At 36.9% G+C, this 19,216-nt stretch overlaps 1 protein-coding gene across 2 annotated transcripts in view; it reads left to right on the top strand.

Moving 5' to 3' along the window:
- Positions 1-19,216, top strand: part of GPHN (gephyrin) — a 736,692-nt gene that overhangs the window by 243,937 nt on the left and 473,539 nt on the right. The window lies entirely within an intron of this gene.

The raw sequence follows: 19,216 nt of genomic DNA, 5'->3' as shown, positions 1-19,216 counted from the left end.
GATTATCCCAGATCACATGAACCTAAAATAGTTAGGTTAGTTTTCATATTTTTGAGAGTTTTAGGAATACCTAGTTTATACAAGCACTTATTTTTCTTTACATCAATTAAATGGAACCCTTTTAAGGGATTTTGTATATTAATTTGGTAATTCCATCTGGAGACAGAAAAATATCACAAAGCTATGTCATGTGTATACACACACACACACACACGCACACACACACACATATACATAAACAGATTCAAATAAAGATCTTACAGGTTTCATTTGAAAATTTCTGCAATGAGTCAATAAAACATAGTAATATGAACTCATTGGTTTATATAGAATAGTCCTTGTCTTTTCTCCACCTTATACTTTTATTTGATTTGTAATTCTGGCTTATGGGACAAATCGAGGTTAGCTACTCAATATGAGGACCAATGCTTTTCACCAGTATTTGGGGAGGGCTTTTATTTTAAGATTTTAATTGCCCTTCTGATAAGTAATCTTTTTTTAACTTTATTTTTCTTTTTCTGCAACAATTTAGATCTTCCAATCGTAAGTAATATAATGGCAACTGTGGACAAAACTTTAGGCAAGTGACTAAGGAGACATCTTACAGCTGTTCAGTTTTCTCCAAACTCTGAGAAAATACAATACCCAATCTGTTTCCAATTAGCCTGTTTTATTTTTCAGCAGACCCCCTGAAGCCCTTGAGAACAGAGATTCCTAAAGTTCAAGTTACTGAGGGGCTGGAGTGGGAAGGGAAAATGTCTAACGGGGTAGATAGAGGAATGGAGGAGGTAGGGGCTCGAAGAGAGGAATATCAAGGATTCAAGGGATGCGCCTTTCCTTCAGGTGTAGGTAGGGTACCTCTTACATGAGAGTTTTAAAATCTGCTTCAGAGGAATGTCATTAAGTCCTTCTTAACACATGTCATTTCTCACATGCCTTCAGCTTAGAATATTCAGTATACCAACCTGCCATACTTGGTGATAGCATGTACTGAACTCTTCATTAGTGAAAAGCTGCTAAAGTTTAAGGAAGAGAGCATTTAATTCTTACCCTACCATATTAAAAATTGTATTTGAATCCCCTGAGTGTAGAGAAAAAGCTGGGCCTAGAACTAAAATAATATCAGGGTACCTGATATTGGTACCTTGAACTGAATTGTGTCTCCTCCAAATTTATATGTTGATGCACTGATTGCCAATGTGACTGTATCTGGTCTTTAGGAGTTAATTAAGGTTGCATGAGATCATAAAGGTGTGGCTCTTCTTAGAGGGCCACCGTCTTAATGTAATAGGACTGTGGCCTTTTAACAAGAATACAAACTCACCTCCTTCTCTTCCTCATGACAACACTGCAAGAAGATGGCTGTCTTTGAGCCAGGAAGAAAGCCCTTATCGAAACCTGGCCATGCTGGCACCCTAATATTGGACTTTTGTTACTTAATCTACCCAGTGTACGTATTTTATTACAGCAGCTCTACCTGATTAACACATCTGCCAAGCTGAAATTTTGTACACCTGTCAAGTTTAAGGTGTATGTAATTGCTTTCTTCAGTCTTGATTTAAGTAAGTCTTTATTTAGTTCTAATCTTTTTTTTCCTTCATATTTGTTAACCTCACTGGAAAACAGTATGCTTTACATAGCAGTAAGAGCCTTGTAAATAATGTTTTTTAAGTGAGGACAGGACAGATAGTGTTTTTGTTTGCTTTTTGACAGTGTCTTGCTCTGTCGCCCAGACTGGAGTGCAGTGGCACGATCTCGGCTCACTGAAACCTCCACCTCCTGGGTTCAAACAATTCTCCTGCGTTAGCCTCCCGAGTAGCTATGATTACAGGTGCATGCCACAACACCCAACTAATTTTTGTATTTTTTGTAGAGACAGGGTTTCACCATTTTGGCCAAGCTGGGACAGATAGTTTTAGTTGCCCCCTTCCTATGAAAATATGGAATACTGAATCCAGTTTTTATGTATTCAATTAAAACTCCACTAATGCTTCAGCTTTTTTATGAAGAAAATATTTCTATTTTTAATGTTTAACAGAATCACAAGATGGTCATGTATGCATGCCTGGTATTGAAGAAATCAGTAAAAAACTGACAACTTACTGACTATCCAAATTGTTACTATACTTTGATGTTTATAATGTACCATGATGATAAATCTGGTCGTTAGCATAGTAATTGTTATTATCATAATCTTTAAATCTGTTTCCTCTGGGTTCTGAGATCCAAAAAGATGAAACAAAGACTAATTGTGGGCTGAAATAAATATAAGTAACAGCTACTGTTAACACATTTTAAAATTGGAATGCATAAATTAACAAATAGTGCCACAAAGTAAACAGTTTTTTGCAAAGCAAATCATATGCCTTATCGACTCCCTTTTAAATTATTAAAAATACACTATTTATAAACATGTACTACTGTACTTTCCTTTTAGCTTTATTTCAGAAAAATGTGGAATAATTTACACTTCCACCTCTCAGGATGCTGTCAGCAGTAGCATAATAGCAAAAGTAGAAGCATTTTGAAATTTAAAAAAGGCAGAACTTAATTAAATTTAAAGCAAATTCAAGTTAAAATATGGTGGCATTATAAAGATGTGTTCTGATAAAAATCTAGTATATTTTACTGCTTTGAGAAGCAAATCAACCCACTTATGAATCCTTTTACTACTTTTCTGTATTTAATTGCATTTGCTAGAGCAGTCTTCTGGGGATGTTATGAGATCCCTTTACTATTACTAGCTAGAAAATGGATAATCAGAGTGCTGATTGATGATATGATGATTTTAGACTATTATTATTTTGCATTTATATAGCATATTGCCTCATATGTGGTCAAATATTTCATAAAAGCATTTATCAGAATAATAGAAAGTCTGTATTTGCTCACAAGTATTACAAACAATTTAAGGATACACATGTTGAGCATCCCTCATCTGAAAATCTGAAATCTGAAATTCTCTAAAATCTGAAATTTTATGAGTGTTGCCATGATGCCACAGGTGAAAAATTCCACACCTGACCTCATGCAGTGGATTGCAGTCAAAACTTTATTTCAAGCACAAAATTATTTTAAAATATTGTATAAAAATCATCTTTATGCTATGTATGTAAGGTATATGTGAAACATAAATGAATTTTGTGTTTAGACTTGGGTCTTATATGGTTTGGCTATGTACCCCCTCAAATCTCATCTTGAATTGTAACCCCCACAGTTCCCACATGTCATGGGAGGAACCTGGTGAGACATAATTGAATCATGGTGGCTGGTCTTTCCCATGCTGTTCTAGTGATAGTGAATAAGTCTCTAAGTCTCACAAGATCTGATGGTTTTTTAAATGGGAATTTCCCTGCACAAGCTCGCTCTTTGTCTGCTGCCATCTTAGTAAGACATGACTTGCTCCTCCATGCCTTCCACCATGATTGTGAGACCTCCCCAACCACGTGGAAATCTTAAGTCCATTAAACCTCTTTATTTTGTAAATTGCCCAGTCTCAGGTATGTATCAACAGCATGAAAATGGACTAATGCAGTAAATTGGTACCAGTAATGTGGGGTGCTGCTGAAAAGATACCCAAAAATGTGGAAGCGACTTTGGAACTGGTTAACAGGCAGAAGTTGGAACAGTTTGGAGGGCTCAGAAGACAGGAAAATGTGGGAGTCTCTAGAGACTTGGTGAGTGGCTTTCACCAAAATGGTGATAATGATATGGAAAATGAAATCCAGACTGAATTGGTCTCAGATGGAGATGAAGTACTTGTTGGGAACTGGAGAAAAGGTGACACTTGTTATGTTTTAGCAGAGAGACTCCTGGCATTTTGCCCCTGCCCTAGAGATTTGTGGAACTTTGAACTTGAGAAAGATGATTTAGGGTATCTGGCAGAAGAGATTTCTAAACAGTAAAGCATTCAAGAGGTGACTTGGGTGCTGTTAAAGGCATTCAGTTTTAAAAGGGAAACAGAACATACAAGTTTGGAAAATTAGTAGCCTGACAATGCGATAGAAAAGAAAATCCCATTTTCTGAGGAGAAATTCAAACTGGCTGCAGATATTTGCATAAATAACAAGGAGCCAAATGTTAATCCCCAAAACAATGGGGAAAATGTCACCAGGGCATGTAGGAGGTCTTCAATGCAGCCCCTTCCATCACAGACCTGGAGGCACAGGAGGAAAAATGGTTTCATGGGTTGGCCCCATGGTTCCCGTACTGTGTGCAGTCAAGGGACTTGGTGCCCTGTGTTCCAACCGCTTTAGCCATGACTAACAGGGGCCAAGGTAAAGCTTGGGCTGTGGCTTCAGAGGGTGCAAGCCCCAAGCCTTGGCAACTTCTACATGATATTGAGCCTGTGAGTGCACACACGTCAAGAATTGGGGTTTGGGAACTTCTGCCTAGCTTTCAGAGGATGGATAGAAATGCCTGGATGTCCAGGCAGAAGTTTGCTTCAGCGGTGAGGCTCTCATGCAGAATCTCTGCTAGGGCAGTGCAGAAGGGAAATAAAGGGTTGGAGCCCGCACACAGAGTCCCTACTGGGACATGGCCTAGTGGAGCTGTGAGAAGAGGACCATTGTCCTCCAGACTTCAGAATGGTAGATACACTGATAGCTTGTACTGTGCACCTGGAAAAGCCATGCACACTCAAAGCCAGCCCATGACAGCAGCCTGGAGGGAGTCTGTACCCTGCAAAGCCACAGGGTTGGAGCTGCCTGAGACCATAGGAACCCACGCTTTGCATCAGCATTACCTGAATGTGAGACCTGGAGTCAAAGGAGATCATTTGAGAGCTTTAAGATTTGACTGCCCTGCTGGCTTTCAGACTTGCATGGGGGCTTTAGCCCCTTTGTTTTGGCCAATTTCTCCCATTTGGAATGGCTGTATTTACCCAATGCCTGTACCCTCATTGTATCTAGGAAGTAACTAAATTGCTTTTGATTTTACTGGCTCATAGGTGACAGGAACTTGCCTTATCTCAGAGGAGACTTTGGGCTGTGAACTTTTGAGTTAATACTGAAGTGAGTTAAAACTTTGGGGGACTTTTGGGAAGGAATGATTGGTTTTGAAATGTGAGGACATGAGATTTAGGAGGGGCCAGGGATGGAATGATATGGTTTGGCTGTGTCCCCACCCAAATCTCATCTTGAATTTTAACTCCCTCAATTCCCACATATTGTGGGAGGAACCTGGTGGGAGGTAATGGAATAATGGGGGCAAGTCTTTCCAATGCTGTTCTCATGATAATGAATAAGTCTCAGCTGATCTGATGGTTTTAAAAACAGGAGTTTCCCTGCACAGGCTCTCTCTTGGCCTGCTCCCATCCATATACAAGACATGGCTTGCTCCTCCTTGCCTTCCACCATGATTGTGAGGCCTCCCCAGCCACATCAAACTGTAAGTCCATTAAATCTCTTTATTTTGTAAATTTCCCTGTCTCTGGTATGTCTTTATCAGCGCATAAAAATGGACTAATACATATCCCCAAGATATCTCATTATATGTGTATGCATATATTCCAGAATCCAAAAAAAGTTGGAATTTGGAAACACTTCTAGTCCAAAGTATTTCAGATAAGGGATGCTCACCCTCTGTCTGTCCAAAAATCATGAACGAAGATCTAGTTTGTGTGTAGAAAGTTGCAGTTTCACCCTAAAAAGCAAAACAAGCTGGATAAGTCATATAATTCAAAGATTATATAATCAAAATTTTGATTATAGCAATCTACAAGTCGTTGCCTGCGGTAGAGGGAATTTACTAGAAAGGGGAATGTGAGATCTTTCTGGGATAATGGAAATAGTCTGTATGTTGCTTGGGTGGCAATTTCAAAATTATATAAATTGTCCAAATCCATCTAACATAACATCAGAGATCATTATTTTTTGTATATATATTAACTTCATATGAAAATTTGAATGTGGTTTAATATGATTCAATTTGCATTTAATTTAAAATAGATTAATTTAGCAACAGTAGCAACAATGAAGGTGGAATACTTTGAAAATAAAGGTTATGACTTTTGTGGGCACTAATAGTCAATGGGTTGTCAGAAAGAAGAGTAGTAATTCCCATTTTTTGTGTGGAACCATGGATCCTGGTAGAAAATTTTTTCAAATTTTTTTGAAATCTTTTGAAATTTCAAAATATTTTTCAAATACACTAGTTCTGGTCTGATCTCCCACCAAGATTGTATAAAGCAGTGAAAACTCATTTAATATTCTTCCAGGACTTTCATTATCAAGGCAGTGATAATCAAGATAGCCATATGCTTTCTCTACTCTTGATTAAATTAATGGAAACAACAACAAACAACTTTATATAATATGGTGACAATATACTGTATTGTGGTTGTCAAAGTTAGATTCATTTAGCTTGCTGCAATGCATAGGGAGGCTGTGCAAGGAGCTAAGATGTTTTGGTACAAGAAGTTACTAGGAATTTATCATAGGATTCAGGGTTGTGCTTAAATGTGGTTTCCGTGGACTCAGTGTCCTTAGAGTCTGCTAGGTTCCATGTGGGTTCTTCCTTTTGTGTCAGCCTCCAGGAAACTCACTCAAGCCTTTGAAAATCAGGCTCACCTATTTGTTTTCTGTCTCTCTGGAATCACTATCTTTACTCTTGAGTTTAATCATTTGAATTCCAAACTGTTGATATATATATCTCCTGACTTTTTTAGGTGTTTTAGAAAATAGGGAAAATCCAGTATCTTTATTTCATCTTGGTCAGAAATAAAAGTTCTGGTATTGTTTTTTAAATAAAATGTTGGGGTAGGGTGATATGTGGATAGACAAAAAAGTTAATATGCCAGTGCTTATTTGTAAAACATGAAAGGCCACAAAGTTTAAATGAAGAAAAGTAATATTAAAATAGTTATAAATAGTTTTTAAAAAACTATTTTCAAGGCATCTTGATCTGTGGAATGATATATTTTAGCTAAGTTGTAATAAATAGTACTGATTCAGATATACAAATCATGATACTTATCAGCTAATTGAAAGCTCCTTGAGAGGAATATCTAATGGTTTAATTTTGAACACACTACATATTTTCTTTTAAGTATCAAATGTTCCGTAAATATATGTGGAATACATGTTTTCTGGATCAGACACTGATACTGTTTGGCTCTGTGCCCCTACCTAAATCTTACCTCAAATTGTAATCCGCATGTGTCAAGGGAGGGACCTGTAATCTTCATGTGTCAAGGGATGGAGGTGATTGGATAATGGGGGTGGTTTCCCCATGTTGTTCTCATGATAGTGAGTGAGTTCTCACAAGATCTGATGGTTTGATAAGGCAGTTTTCCCTGCTGTTGCTGGCTCTCTCTTGCCTGCTGCCATGTAAGACATACCTGCTTCCCCTTCTGCCATGATTTTAATTTTCTTGAGGCCTCCCCAGCCACATGGACATGTGAGTCAGTTAAACCTCCTTTCTTTATAAATTACCCAGTCTCCAGTAGTTCTTTATAACAGTGTGAGAACGGACTAATACAGTAAACTGGTAAAGTTGAGAGTGAAGTACTACTATAAAGATACCCAAAAAGGTGGTTGTGACTTTGGAACTGGGCAACAGACAGGGATTGGAATATTTGTAGGCCTCAAAAGAAGACAGCAAAATGTGGGAAAGTTTGGAACTTCTTGGAGATTTGTTTAATGGTTTTTACTAAAATGCTGACAGTGACGTGGACAGTGAAGTCCAGGCTGAGGTAATCTCAGATGGAGATGAGGAACTTCTTGATAACTGGAGCAAAGGTCACTCTTGCCTTGATTTAGCAAAGAGACTAGTGGCATTTTGCCTCTGCCCTAGAAACCTGTGGAACTTTGAACTTGAGAGAGACGATCTGAAATTAGAACTTATGTTTAAAAGGGAAGCAGAGCATGAAAGTGTGGAAGATTTGCAGCCTGATAATGTGATAGAAAAGAAAAACCAATTTTATGGGGAGAAATTGAAGCCTATTGCAGAAATTTTCAAAAGTAATGGGGAGCTGAATGTGAACAGCCAAGACAATGGGGAAAATGTCACCAGGGAATGTCAGAGATCTTGGTGGCCACCCCTTCCATCACAGGCCCAGTGGCCTAGGAAACAAAAATGTTTTTGCGGGCTGGGCCCTGAGTCCCTCTGCTCTATGCAGCCTTGGGACATGGTGCCCTGTGTTCTAGCTGCTTTAGCTCCAGCCATGGCTAAAAGGGGCCACAGTACAGTTTGGTCCATTGCTTCAGAGGGTGCAAGCCCCAGGCCTCAGTGGCTTCCATGTAGTGTTGGGCCTGTAGGTGCACAGAAGTCAAGAATTCAGTTTTCTCCGTCTCAAAAAAAAAAAAAAAAGAATTGAGCTTTAGGAACCTCTGCCTAGATTTCAGAGGATGTATGGAAACACCTGGATGTCCAGGCAGAAGTCTGCTTTAGGGGCAGAGCCCTCACAGAGAACTTCTACAAGGGCAGTGCAGAGGGAAATGTAGCTTTGGAGCCCCCACACAGAGTCCCCACTGAGGCACTGCCTAGTGGAGCTATGTGAGAAGAGGGCCACCATCCTCCAGACCCCAGAATGGTAGAACACTGACAACTAGCACCATAGCCTAGAGAAGCCACAGGTACTCAATGCCAGCCCATTTACCGAAGCTGTCCAAAGCTGTGGGAGCCCACCCCTTGCGTCAGTGTGCCCTGGATGTGAGACTTGGAGTCCAAGGAGATCATTTTGGAGCTTTCAAATTGAATGAATGCCCCAATGGATTTAGAACTTGCATGGGGCCTGTAGCCCCTTTGTTTTGGCCACTTTCTCACATTTAGAATTGGTGTAGTTACCCAACGCCTCTACCCCCATTGTAGCTTAAAAGCAACTAACTTGGGTCCTTTTTGAGATGGAGTGTTGCTCTTTCACCCAGGCTGGAGTACAATGGCACGATCTCGGCTCACTGCAACCTCCGCCTCCCAAGTGATTCTTCCGCCTCAGCCTCCCAAGTAACTGGGACTACAGGCGCACACCACCACACCTGGCTAATTTTGTATTTTTAGTAGAGATGGTGATTCACCATATTGGCCAGGCTGCTCTTGAACTCCTGACCTTGTGATCCACCCCCCTCGGCCTCCCAAAGTGCTGAGATTACAGGCATGAGCCACTGCATCTGGCCTTGTGTTTTATTTTACCTGCTTATAGGCAGAAGGGACTTGCCTGTCTCAGATGACACTTTAGACTGTATACTTTTGAATTAATGCTGAAATGAGTTAAGACTTTGGGGGACTGTTGGGAAGGTATGATTGGTTTTGAAATGTGAAAATAGATGAGATTTGGGTGAGGCCAGGGTCGGAATGATATGGTTTGGCTCTGTGTCCCCACCCAAATCACATCTTGAATTGTGATCCCCATGAATCAAGGGAGAGAGTTGCAATCTCCACATGTCCAGGGAGGGAGATGATTGGATCATGGGGGCAGTTTCTCTCATGCTATTCTGTGATAATCAGTGAGTTCTCATGAGATAGGATGGTTTAAGGCAGCTTTCCGTGCTTGTGCTAGGTCTCTCTTGCTTGTCGCCACATAAGACATGCCTGCCTCCCCCTCCACCAGATTGTAAGTTTCCAGAGGCTTCCCCAGCCATGCAGAAATGTGAGTTAATTGAACATCTTTTTTTTTTTATTTTTATAAATTGCCCTGTCTCGAGTATATCCTTATAGCACTGTGAAAATGGACTAATACAGACACCTGGCATTTCTTATTAGAATTCGTAATATTTATTCCTTCCCTGAGCATAAGAGCCATTTTCAGGTAAGATGAGAACTAATGTCTATTTATACAAATCCAATAAAATATGTGAATGTTGATTACAAATGCTAATTTTCACTCAGTTTTAAGTTTCTATTTCTTATGCTAGTTTCTCTTCATTATGTTGCTATAGATGTACTGATTATCCACTTTATATCTTTCTAAATACTCCTTTATTTACTGATATATTAATATTTTTGAGCAATTACTTTACTTATCAAAGACGAACATAATTCCTGATCTCTTGGGGCTTATAGTTAAGTGGGGAAGGCACATATCTATCAAATAAGCACTCTAATTTGTATATAATTAAAGCTGAAGTAACTATACCAGAATTAAGGGTAAAGTTTTGTAAAGATTGAAATAATCTATTAAGTCTCATGCAAAGAAGAGACATAGTTTAGGAGCTATTTTAGATGAAAATTACCAAAGATAGAGTAGCTGAATCCCAAACCTGGGAAATATTCTTGGTTTTTTAGTCTTTTCCCTTCACCACCACCACCATTGCTACCATCCCTCTTCAGTCTAGTCCATTACCAAATCCCATTAGCTCCTCCTCCAAAATAACATCAAATTCAACTATATTATCTATTGTACCATCACCCTGGTTTAAGCCAACATAATCTCTAACTTGAACTTGCAGTATTTCTAAATATCTGTTTCCATTCCTGTCATCCTTTAATCCATTCTCTATATAGAGGCCAGAGAAACCTTTTATTAACCGTAAATCAGACCATGACATTTTTCTTCTTAAAACCTTAGTGGCTCTGTATAACATTCAGAATGAAATCCAGTTTATTCAGGATGGACTACTAGACCCTGGTTCCTGGCCTTCTCTCCAGTCTCATCTCATCACCATTTTATTTTTTATTTATTTATTTATTTTTCTCCTCACTCTCTTCCTACAAGCTATGCTGGCTGCCTTTTCATTGCAAGAATAATCCAAGCTCCATACTATTTTGGTGCCTTTCAGTTATTGCTGTCCTGTACCTAGAGTGTTTTTCTCTATCGATATTAAGATCCCATCACCTCCTCAGATAGGCCTTCTCCAATAATCTTGTCTAAAGTGGCCTCTATTACTACCTTGTTGACCTCAAGTTATTGTATTAACTTATTTTCTCCCTTATTTAACTTTATCTCCCTAAGTTCTGTGAAAGCTATGAATTCATTCCATTTATCTTTGTTGTAGCTATCTTTGTTGGCACTTAGGTGCTCAGTAAAAATATTTTTTATGTAAATATTTCCCCAGTCTTCTGAGTAAAGTCTGAACTATAATGAAGGATCATAATCATAGCAAACATTTACATAGCCTCCATATAAATTAATAATTGACAGTTGATGATTTCTGAAAACCATAATCCATATTGACTCAGTAAGTGAATATTTTATATTACACCTGAAAATAGCTTACTTTTAAAGGTATAAAAGATAAAGACTCATATACACTTATAAAGTCTATAGTGGTTAATTTAGTTCAACAGATAATTTATATTTAATATTGAAATTCACTATTATGTTCAGTATTGTGTTAGGCAAGCTGTCTAGCTTAAAGGACACTAATGTTCAACATAAATTCTAAATGTGGCAAGTAATTGGAGATCTGGTATAGAAAGAGTGAAATGCATTATTAAAATCCATGAAAACCAACAAGTCTTAGTAGTTATTCTCTACAAAAGCCATAATTAAGACCCATACTTTCCAAACTGTGCACCAGGGTGCCCCAGACTGTCGTAGAAAACGCTTAGGGATACCATAGGTTTTTTAAAAATTTTGAGGGAAAGCAGCAACATCTGTCAGATACTATATGAAGTACTATCTCAAGGTAGTTCACAGTTTCAATGTTAGATTATACCTTTGATGATGTCACATCTTTATGAATCTGGGTTTTGTGCAGTTAACTGTGAGAAAAAGTAAGTACTACAGGAAAATTACTGTGGAAGAGGAAAGGAGGGCAACAGTATCCAATATGATTCAAAGGTTTAGGATATGTACAGGGCCCAATAGTTGCACCCATCCCATTAGTAAGTAATTGTAGTTACTATTAACAGTTATTTAAAATTAAAACATTTATACTTTCAATTTGTGTCTATTATTTAACAGCTACTAATTTGTTAGGATATAAAACTTAAGTTGTTTGGCCCTTACTACTTAATAAACAGAACTATTAGATACTTCTTTTACTGGGTGCCATGAAAAAATTATTCAGACACTCAGAGCACCTTGAACTGAGAAAGTTTGAGAACCTCTGATATAGCCAAATTTTATTTTATTTTATTTTATTTATTTTATTTATTTTATTTTATTTTTATGATTCAAATATGATTTTATTGTTATAGCATTTTTCTGGAGATCTGGTCTTCAACAAACTCTCTAGAAGAAATTTATGTTTATGATAAGTGGGAGGGAGTGTACTATAGAAGCACAGAGAAAAAGATGTAATATTTACTGGGTACCAACTATGTTATAGACATTATTTTTATGTATTGTTTAATACTTATAGCAATCTTAAGATATATGATGATGATCTTCCTATTTTATAGACAAGGAATCAAAGGTCAAAAAAATTAGATATTTTGCTAGGTTACACAGCTAACTGGATGGTGCCTGAAGTAGCTAAAGGCTTTTTATGGCAATGTTTAATGTATCATTTTCAGCTTAAGAAAGTTAGTTGGATGGGGTATCAAAGGAACAAAGATCTACTATATTGTGAATTTTATTACTGTAAATAAACACTGAAGATACATTTTTTTTTTTTTTTAATTCTTAGTCCCTGTTGTTCATGCAAGTTTTTCATGTCATTTGCTGGATCATTAAATTTGAGTATATTTGGTAGCCTTATTTCCATAATAGAGAATCAGTGAAGATTGTTTTAGTGTTTCACATAGTTAAAATTGTATTTTGGTCACCTACAACTTGATAATCTATAGAAGTTAAGTACTACCGAGTTAGATTTTCATTGTGAATTTTTTATTTTCTTTCTTTTCTTTTCTTTTTCTTTTTTTCTTTTGAGACAGAGTTTTACTGTTGTTGCCTGGGCTGGAGTGCAGTAGTGCAATCTCGGCTCACTGCAGCTTCCGCCTCCTAGGTTCAGGTGATTCTCCTGCCTCAGCCTCCTGAGTAGCTGGGATTACAGGTGTGTGCCACCACACCCAGCTAATTTTTTGTATTTGTAGTAGAGACGGTTTCATCACGTTGTCCAGGCTGGTCTTGAACTCCTGACCTCAGGTTATCCACCCACCTCGGCCTCCTAAAGTGCAGAGATTACATACGTGAGCCACTGTGCCTGACCTATTTTGACTGTTTTCTTGCCTGTGTACTTTCTAATTATACAGAAATTTCTGGAACCCATACAAAGGTATTTTCTATTTGCACTTCATTTTCTGTGTTAGCCTCTTCTGAAACTTCTACAGTGTTCTGAATTATCTCAACCATTCTCCACATCTCTTAACCTCTATTTCTTATTTTCTTTCTTTTTATCTCTCTTTGCTGAATTCTGTATCACTTCTTGAGACCTGTCTTGCAGTTTATGAATTTTCCTTTCATCTGTATCTGATCTCCTATAGTCTTCTGAGTTTGTTTCCCCAGTCCTAAAATTATTATATGTTTCATTCATGGGAACCCTGGTTGGTTATTTTCAAATCTGCCTAGTAAGTTTTCTTATATTTTGTACTTTTCTAGGCATATTAAACATATTAATGTTTTCTAATAATTCTAATACAGGATTTTTGGGTTTGGTTCTGTAGTTCATCGTTTCTATATATACTTTTTGTGGTAGTACCCCTTTCCCTTCCCCTTGCTTTTTCCCTTTCTCCCTTCCTCTTTTTCCCCTTCCCCTTCCTCTCTTCCGGGCTTTTGAATGAATGGAGTTCATTCCTTCATGGAGAAATTTGATTCTCCCATGCACGTGGGATACTGTCAGTGTGAAACCACTTTCAATTTTGGGGTAGTGTGGATTCAGGCCATAACCCTGCACAAGTGTGGGTTTGTGGTTATTAATTCTCAAGGAAGCCCCTTTTTCTTTTTTTTTTTTTTTTTTTTTTCTTTTCATATTCTACCCAATCCAAGGTAGACAGGCATGTATCTCTTTCAACTCCCTTTTTGGAGTTTTGATTGTTTTTCTTACTTTATCCTTTTCGGTGTTATTGACTGTATCTGAATTTTATGTGATATGACTTCACATCCAGATTGAACTCTGAATTCCTGGCTTTTAAGCACTAAGCTCTTTAATACCAAGGCTGTAGGCCACACATCAGCAGATACCACCAGAGTCCAGCAAATACTGGCCCCATAAGTTTCCTTTTCTGGATTTATGATTCTTTTTTTGCTTACAGCCTTTATAAATTCTTTTAGTTTTCAACCAGCCAACCCTGTGCTTAAATGTCTTTAAAAATGTATATTATATTCAGACTTTTTAGATGTGGTATGCTAGAAGTGACCTTAACTGAATATGTTGGTCTGCTATAGTACAAAAAAAGCAAATCATTAAATATTTTGAATGACAGCCCAGGATTCTGTGCTGACTCAAGTTAGAGCAATTTACACACTTTAGAACTCTCCTCTGAATTTGCTGTCACTTTACCCAAAAGTAGAATTAGAACTCTTTGACTGCCCTCACCATAGCAAAGTGACTCTTAATCCTCCAGGGAACATGGGAACATGTAAAATGATAAAATTTGCCTAAAAATTAGAGTTGACTCTCATAAGACTATAGCAGATTTTGAAAGGTACATTGGAGCAGTAGTGGTGATAGGAAACCAATTGTTAGGTTTTCTATATTCGTTCTTGAATATTACCCCAAAAGAGTATCCTAAAATTCAAGTTAGAAATTAAAACACTGTTAATTTAAAACTGTCTTTTCTGTTTTAGTTTAAAATGTTAAACCAAAACAGACTTTCTTCCTACCCCAAAATAGTTACATAAGAACAGTCTGTTGTCACAGAATTCATTTTATTATAAAGTTACTTTATTATAAAGGGTATAGTCTCTATTTAAAATGTTAAGCTACAAATATTTATCCTTTTGAGCCATCTGTACTGCTAAATACTCATAAGTATTTTAGACTAAGATCTGAAAAATGGAAATAAATACTTTAAAACCTTTGCATTGTTGATTCTTGATTTTTTTTATAGCATGTGTCTTGCTTTGAGCAGAAATAGATTGATGCAGAAAGCTTACTTGTAAAACATTATGTTACTGTCATTTAAAAAAATAGTTTTAAACCGTCTGATGGAAAGGGGCATCTTTAGATGAAGTAATTTCATTAAAATATCCAATTTAGAATCTAAGTAAATAAACTTACATAAAAATTATTTACTCAATATATTTATTCCCGTAATAAATATGTTAATTTCATAAATTTAGAGTTCTAGGTGAATTTACTTTATTATTGTAAATCATTACCTTAGTTAACCAAGAAAGTTTCTGTTGAGAATGTTTGCTGCCCACTTTCTCCTCGTGAAATCATTTTAATACTGTCTTTATAATACCATGAAATTGATTAATGTCATTAATCAACTATTATTATAAGTATATGTTTTACTGAATGCTTATTTCATATTTCCCTTTTGGGTGGAATTCTATTGAAACATGTGAGAAAATATTAGTAAATTGTCTACTCCGCTTACCCCCATCTCCATATAAACCCCCATTTCCAGAGGACTGGAAACTGGAAAGAAGACTTCAGGGCTGAACATGACAGGGGCTTAAGAAAAGTACCTGAGAAATTGTAACCAAAAACTGAGCCTATAATGAATTTGCAAATCAAAATCACATAGTCAAAAAATTTACATTTTTTCATACTTTTTTTTTTTTTTTTTTTTTTTTTTTGGAGACGAGTTTTGCTCTGTCGCCCAGGCTGGAGTACACTGGCACAATCTCTGCTTACTGCAAGCTCTGCCTCCTGGGTTCACGCCATTCTCCTGCCTCAGCCTCCCGAGTAGCTGGGACTACAGGCGTCCACCACCATGCCCGGCTAATTTTTTGTATTTTTAGTATAGATGGGGTTTCACCGTGTTAGCCAGGATGGTCTCGATCTCCTGACCTCGTGATCCGCCCATCTTGGCCTCCCAAAGTGGTGGGATTATAGGCGTGAGCCACCGCTCCTGGCCACTGCTTTTTTTTTTTTTTTTTTTTAAACAAAATCATCAATGGAAGGAAAAACACTTTAAGTGTATGAATTTAGTTTAAAGTAGTCTATGATGGATAGTGCATTTGGACAACTGACTAAAACAATTGCAAATTCTCTGGTGAATTCACTTTGTCCTAAAATTCAAAGAAATACCATACATTATTTACCACTGAACATGAAAAGCTACAAGGAAATGAGGTACTATGAATAAGAATCATCAGAAACACTAGACAGCAGAATCAACCCTACATAGACATTAAATATTGGAATGACTGGATATAGAGTAAAAAACAACTATGCTTACTTAATATGTTAAACAAAATAAAACTAAAAAGCAAAAGCCTGAAAAACATCAATAGGGAAGAGCAAACTATAAAAATGTCCTAGCAGATTTGCAAAATAACCAATTAGAAATTCTAGAATTGAAAACAAATAATATAAATTTAAAATCGCATGGAGTATAACAGCAGAACAGATACAATTGAAGAGAGAAATAGCAAAGTGAATAATAGGCTAAAATAAATTATTGAGAATTTATCACAAAGAGAAAAAATTCAAAAAAGGACAGAGATTGAGAAACTACACTGTTTTATGCACACTGGTGTATTTACGATATATCTTACAAAAAATGTCTAAAATATAATCAAATATATGGTCAAATATGCTCATTCTTCTTTAGAGCTTTTTTTTTTTTAATTTATTTTTATTTTTATTTTTATTTTTTATTTTTGAGACGGAGTCTCGCTCTGTCGCCCAAACTGGAGTGCAGTGGCCGGATCTCAGCTCACTGAAAGCTCCGCCTTTTGGGTTCACGCCATTCTCCTGCCTCAGCCTCCCGAGTAGCTGGGAGTACAGGTGCCCGCCACCTCGCCCAGCTAGTTTTTTTGTATTTTTTAGTAGAGACGGGGTTTCACCGTGTTAGCCAGGATGGTCTCGATCTTCTGACCTCGTGATCCGCCCGTCTCGGCCTCCCAAAGTGCTAGGATTACAGGCTTGAGCCACCACGCCCGGCCAGAGCTTTCTATAAGAAAAAAACAAAGGGAAAAACATTATGTCCAACAGTAGGAGCAGGATCAGAGAGTTAATAGTTCATCCATTACAAATTATGTTACTATAAATACTTAATGTCATGAGAGAAATATTTACCTTGAGTATTACATTTATATATTGATCTCAAAATCAAAGAATAGTAAGATTTTTTTTATTTAATGATATATATAAAAAGAAAGAGAATATCTTATTTAATAGTAGAGCTTACTTCTGAATACTAGGGATACAGGTACTTTAAAATTTTCTTGGTAAGCTCTTTGTATTTCCCAGTTGTTTAAAACTGAACATTTCGTGCTTTTAAAAAAATAAATAATAAAGCCAGAAAGCTGCTAATAAATATTAAAATGTGGTACATTGTGATATATTCTAGAACTTTTCTGTGCTATATCTGTGCTTTTCCTGTGGTAGGTGCTTATCATACTTTTTAAATGACTGATATTTGGCTCTTATACATTTTTAATGTATATTTAAATGAAGTGGATGAATAATAAAAGTTAGTGGAAAATTTATAAAGAGTAAGGCCCTGAATATTTGCAGCACACTGAACTCTTGATTACTGGGGGATTTAAGCTGAGAGTCTTCATTTAGGTGCAATTTAGTAAGTGTCTTAGTTCCTTTTGTGCTGCTATAACAGAATAGCAGAGATTAGGTAATTTATAAAGAAAAAATTTATTTCTTACAGTTCTGGAAAGCCGGGAAGTTCAGCATCAAGGTGCCAGCATCTGGTGAGGGCCTTCTTGTGGCATCTCATGGCAGAAGGAAGAAGGGCAAGAGAGCATGTGTGTGAGAGGAAGAAATTAAACTTGCAGCTTCAAGCCCTTTTATAATTGACATTAATCCATTCATGAGGGTGGGGTCCTCATGTCCTAAACACATCCTACCAGGTGCCAGCTCCCAACATTAGGGATTCAGTTTCCAACACATGCTTTTTGGGGAACACATTCAAACTATAGCAGTAAGCAACTTTGAAGATGTTCTTTATCTGCTTATTCAATATGTGTAAGATCTAGCAATAATTATGAGACAAATATATGCAAATAATTTTGTTTTAATTTATTCATATGATAAATATTTATTGAATGTCTTTTGTGTGCTACACATTGCACTAGATTTTGGAGATGACTTGTGAAACCATATACAGCATTGATTGTGTTCTAGTCTCTGTCTACAAACTTAAAGAAAATTAATTACTTTTCAAGGTAACATATTCAATTTTATTTTCTGCTTTTCTTAGATCACTCCAGTATATCCAGCAAACTCTCTTAAACTGAGCCCAAACTGGTTTTGTTGCCTGTTCTAATTTTCTTCACTAGAACATCCAGAAAAGCTTACTTGCCTTTCCATATAAAACCTCTTACTTTGGGAGGCCGAGGCGGGTGGATCACAAGGTAAGGAAATCGAGACCATCCTGGCTAACACAGCGAAACCCCGTCTCTACTAAAAAAATGCAAAAAGAAATTAGCCGGGCGTGGTGGCTTGCACCTGCAGTCCCAGCTACTTGGGAGGCTGAGGCAGGAGAATGGCGTGAACCTGGGAGACGGAGCTTGCAGTGAGCCGAGATCGCACCACTGCACTCCAGCCTGGGTGACAGCAAGACTGTGTCTCAAAAAATAAAAATAATAATAAAAAAAGGCTCTTTAATTACTTTAAAACAGCTAACAAGGACTTAATTCCTTTATCTTCTTGTATTTTTCTTATATTATCTTGGCAAAATGAAAAATTTGGTTATTTAATGTTTGCCAAGTCACCATGTGGATAAACCACCACGAGTGAAGAATAAACTATACCATATTATGTTACTTCAAATCAAACGACTACATTTCAACATTACCCTCAGAATTAAACGTGTTATTTACAGTACTACTACTCATCCTTTCTTCTAATAGGCTCCCAGCTCTCTCCTTTTTCATCTTTCATGTATCTCAATAAAAACATAACTTCCAATTTTAATTAGAATAGCTATATATAATAGGTAGACCAACTGTGTATGTTCTGTAGCCTTCTGCCTATTATAAAATTGCTTTAACTAAAGTAAGTTATTGTCTATTCTGAGTTACTCTGTTACACAAAATTTAATTTTATTACTCTAGTTTCTTTTCCATATTATTTTCTTCCTATCCTCTTCTAATTCATTGGCTCCTTGATCTCCCTTATTAAACCTTCTCTCAGGGAAAGAATATCTGATCAGCCAATTCACTCCAAGTTTTAAGTGACTAGTGATTGGAAATATGTTCCTCTTCAGTATTACATGTAATTTAAACAAGGAATTAAGTTTGTTGGCTTTGCTGAGACACAAT

Source organism: Rhinopithecus roxellana, chromosome 5 (genome assembly GCF_007565055.1).
Source record: "Rhinopithecus roxellana isolate Shanxi Qingling chromosome 5, ASM756505v1, whole genome shotgun sequence".
In the NCBI taxonomy this organism is placed as follows: Eukaryota; Metazoa; Chordata; class Mammalia; order Primates; family Cercopithecidae; genus Rhinopithecus; species Rhinopithecus roxellana.
Note: the sequence above shows the minus strand (reverse complement) of the source record. Positions and strands in the feature narration are given on the sequence as shown.